Genomic DNA, 4,948 nt, shown 5'->3' with positions numbered 1-4,948 from the left:
TCTGAGCCTCAGCTCAAATTCCTCCTCTTGTAAAAGGCCTTCCTGGCCTCCATAAACAGAGTTAAAAGCTTTCTCTCACCTCATGTTACCATTTATCACATTCACATTGATTCCGTTACTCACTAACTGGATTGTGTCAGGTTTTCCCATTAGACTGTGAGCCCTCAGTGGGCAAATACCCTGTCTTATTCATGTTTTTCCCCTTATGTCTAGCACATGGTAGAAACTTAATCCATGTTTGTTGAAAGAATAGATGATTAAATTTTAAAAAAACAAACAGTAAAAGTAGAGGATATTCCTGCCCAGTTACAGATTTGTAGCTGGTGTTCAATAGTCCAGGAATGAAGGAGAATGAGCTTGAAGTTGCTTGGTCACCAGTTGATATTTCTTACTAACAAGGAAAATATTGAACAAATGGAAAGTATTGCTGAATGATGTCATCCTTAAGAAGTAGTGAAACTATCCAGAGAAACACATCAGGCAGGCACCTAATGGTTCCTCAGGAAGAACTTTGTTTTTCACTCACATCAAAGCATCTCTGGCATCCATAGCTTCTCCCTCTTTGACTCCTTTCCTATACTTCTAAGTATGTTCATACATTCCATGTTAAACAATAAAAGCAAACAAATAACCTCTAATCATGCCTGAAGCTCTGTCTCTGTGATCCATGATGGAACTTCTCAGGGTCATGATACAGACGTAAAGTATTTTGACTTCCTCAAGGCATTTGACAACACAGCTCATGAAATCCTTACAGGCAGGATGAAAAAAAGGTGGATTAGAATTTTATGACAAGTTTAAGGAGCACTGGCTATATATAGATCAATACTACTCTGGAGTGACGTCTTGGTGACAAGCCAAGTGGCTGTCTTCCATGGCCTCATCTTCATTTAGGCTTCCCTCTTCTGCATTCCATTCCAGCCATGCGGGTCTCTTTTCAGCTTCTAGTACTTTCTGGGCTCTCTTTACCACCAGATCTTTTGCAGAAGGCCTTTGCCGCTGCCTGGAAACTTCTTCACTTTCCTCACCTGGTTTGTCCCACATATCCCTCATCTCACACGTGACTTCCTCCTCCCCAACTAGGTCAAATCTCTTTATTGTGGTAGTCCTGGTTCCACAGACTTCTATGACTGCAGTTTTATTTTTTTTGTGGGTTATCTTTCTTCACTCTAAGGAGAGGTTTCTTTTCCCATGTCTGAGTTTCTTTACTGGGGCATTCTCAGTTCCTGTAAAGTCCTTGGCTTGGAGGAACAAAAGAGTGAATAGGAAAGCTGAAGTCCAAGTTAAGCAAATGCGAGCTCTGAAAGTATGTGGGAGGCTGCCTGGGGTCCAAAGCTGACAGGAACAAGCAAACAAACAAAGAGGGTATTCCGACAAAGTGAGTTTGCAGTGGATTCCTTGGACCAAGGTCACAATATATTGGGATTTCTTTGAAAAGTTCCAGGTTGCTGTATTTCTTTTAAAAGTTCCAGGATGCTGTGATTCTTCCTCAAGTCATAGTTCTCTGGAGGTTGAGAGAATCGATCAGTATGTCAGATCACCAGATCAGTAGAAAGGACACAAGACCTGTGATCCTTCAAATCATTGAACATCTCTTATCAGTCCTACACTCTAACCTCTAGGGGGAGCTCAAGGCTTCTCCTCTCACCAGGTGACCAAAGGAGAAGGGGCGGAGCTCCCAGTGGGAGGAATAATGTGATTATAAATGGAGCTGGACTGAGCAAATGTTCTTTGATTCATCCCCTGCTTCACAGTTTGCTTTTGCTCTCTGTATCTCTTCCTTTACGTCTGTGCTGTGTTTGTCATCATATGGGCTTGTTTGGATGAGTTCACGCATGTTCTACAAAAGCCAGAGACGCTCCAGTCAAGGTTGCCAGGATGGGAGACATTATAGGGACTTGGGGGGCAATACTATAATTAGGAGTAAAGATCAAGCTTTTACCTGGTGCCTTCTTGGTGCCTTTATGTCTTTAGCCGTCATCATGATGAGATGCAGCCGGTAGAAGACATAGCTAACACATCAGTGAGCCAGGCATTGTGCTAGGCCCTGCAACCTGATGAGTTAGACATAGTTCCTGCCCACAGAGGCTTTCCATCCCACTGTTTAGTCAGCCACACTCCTGTGTTTAGCCTAAATAATCATTGGCAGAAATGCAAGATGGAGAGTCTTGGTTTAGTAATAGCCAGCAAACGAAACATAACAAAACCCCTCGGAATTATAATTTCCCATAAACTCAAAGTGAAAATCGAGAGTGATGTGGCAGCTGAAAGAGTTTTTGTAATTTTAGGCTCCATTAATAGAAATATACTGTGTGGATCAAAGGAGTTAATAGTCTCATTGTAATTAGTGCTGGTCAGTCCACATCTGGAGTATCGTGTTTCCTTCTGGACCCCACATCTGAAGAGAGACACGGACAAATGAGAGTGCGTGTAGGGAGGGCTGCCCAGGATGGTAAGGGGCCCGGGAACCCTAGCATACACAGATAATGAAGGACCTGGGAATGTTTAGGCTGTGAAATAAAAGCCTTAGGTGGGGGGCATAATAGCTATTTTCAAAGATTTGTCACACAGAAAAGGGCATTGGCCAACTCCATGTGTTGTTACAGAGGACACTTCTCCAGGCTAGCCCTTGGGTGAGCTGGTGGAGACGCTGCGGAAAGAGTTTTAGTTTGACGTGAGGAGAAGCTTTGTAGCAGCCAAGCTGCCCCACCGTTGACTGTTCTCTATTCTTAGCGTTTCACTTTCTTGTCTCCTTTTTGCCTCTTTTTCTTTCCTTCTTTCTTCTTTTTTAAAAATATACTTAGGTTTATTTATTTTTTGTTTATCTTTGTTTATTTTTTTACCTTTTTAAAGTTTATTTATTTATTTTGAGAGAAAGAGGGAGTGAACATGAGTGGGGTAGGCTCAGAGAGAGAGGAGAGAGAATTTCAAACAGACTCTGAGCTGTCAGCACAGAGCCTGATGCTGGCCTTGAACTCACAAACTGTGAAATTATGACCTGAGCTGAGATCAAGAGTCGGATGCTTAACCAACTTGAGCCACGCAGGTGTCCTCTGCCTCTCTTTCTAAGAACTGGTTTGCAATTCTCTTCTCCTTCTGATCTCAAATACCTGATTCTTTGTGGTCATGATGGAAAGAAACCTTCCAATTTACTTCTGTGTGAGAATGGTAATATTGACAACCAACACTATGCGAAGCACATTACAGAGGTGATATTGATTGCTCTGTGCAAAGTATGGAATAAATATGATCATCATTCCATTTTAGAGAGGAAGAAACAGAGCTTAGATAACTTGCCCAAAGTCACACAACTAGTGCTATGGACTGATTGATGTGCACCTTAAATTCATATGTTGAAGCCCTAATCTTCAGTGTGGCTGTATTTGGAAATGGGGCTTTCAAGGAAAAAATTAAAGTTAAATAAAGTCTTAAGGGTAGGACTTTGGTCCAATGGGGTCAGTGTCCTTATAAGGCCTTTTTCTCCCCCATTCCCCACCCTTCTCTTCCCTCCATGGGGGGACACAGTGACAAGGCACCATCTATAAGCCAGGAAGAAAATCATCACCAAAAACCAAATCAGCCAGCACGCTGATCTTGGACTTCCCAGCCTCCAAAACTGCGAAAAATAAATTTCTGTTGTTTAAGCACCCCAGTCAATGGTATTTTGTTAAGGCAGCTCAAGCTGACCAATATAGTCAGTAAATGGGAGAACCAGGATTTGAACTTCTCCAGCCTTTCCTGCTATACATGCCTTTTCTCCACCAAAATATCAATTCATGACAAAACAGAAATAAACAACAAAAAACAAGTGGATTAGAAGTTTGGACCAAAGTGGATTAATGGAGTTGGAGATTTTTCCCAGCAAATTTAAGGCAGAAGCACATGGCAGACATAAATATGTAGCTTGTGTGCTCAGGGTGTCCTCCGGACTTGTCACTTCTTGCTACCTTTACTGTGCAAAGGGTCTTTGTTAAAAGAAGACAGCACTCAGATCCACCCCGTAGTCCAGATGGCCTGCACGTGTCACCAGGCTGAGCCTTCTTTATTTGGTGGTGCAACTAGCATTCTGATTTAAATATTGCCTTAGTTTTCTGACACTCTCCCCTGGTTCTGTGGGGATTTGGAATATTCCATTTTAATTGTGTCTTTATTGCTTTACATAGGACAAAGTCTTTTATAATGAATAAGACAATTGAAAAGCTCTTTCCTCTTAAAAGCCTCTATGACTCACCAAATACACTTAAAACCACAACTCAATAAAGCCATGATTAAAGTCTATGTCAAATAAATCTCTCAATGAGCAGAGTTTTGCGTGCTGTTACCACAAGTCATCCAAACCCTTTGATGTATGTTGGGCCCTCTTGCTCATAGACCTCTATCCTATCATCACTTTCCCCTAGCCATGAATCTTGGGCCTGTATTATTTCTTAGTGGGGAAGAAGTCTTGTCTAATGGGAGGTACAGAGGGAGGGCTTCCTGGAACATGTGGAGGAAAACCAGGAAAGTGACCCAAATGAAAGGTAAGACTAGAAGAAGAAAATCAGCAGCAAATGGATAGCTTTCCCAGCTGGAGCCCTTGCCTGTGGCAAATCCAGAGGCTGTTGGAATAAGTGAGCGAGACTGATTTAGAGGGAGTTTTGTCCACGTTTTCATCATCTGGCTCTTGTTCTATGTAGAATTGTGTTGTAAAAAAGAAAGAAAGAAAAACACCCTTCAAACAGTGTCTGAAACAAAATTCTTTCTAGAGATACATTTATATTTACCACCTGAGGCTGTGAGTCCCAATACCAAGAGGTTCACGAGTCACCTGAATATACGATCTTTGGTATACACAGACAACATTTATTTTGGTTTTATTGCTTCCAGCAATGGTTAATTCAAAGAGAACTAACTGGCCATCTGTTCTGATAAACTTGAGGTGGCTTGCATTCTTTGAAATTTTTTTTCC

Source organism: Suricata suricatta, chromosome 8 (genome assembly GCF_006229205.1).
Source record: "Suricata suricatta isolate VVHF042 chromosome 8, meerkat_22Aug2017_6uvM2_HiC, whole genome shotgun sequence".
NCBI lineage: Eukaryota > Metazoa > Chordata > Mammalia > Carnivora > Herpestidae > Suricata > Suricata suricatta.
Note: the sequence above shows the minus strand (reverse complement) of the source record.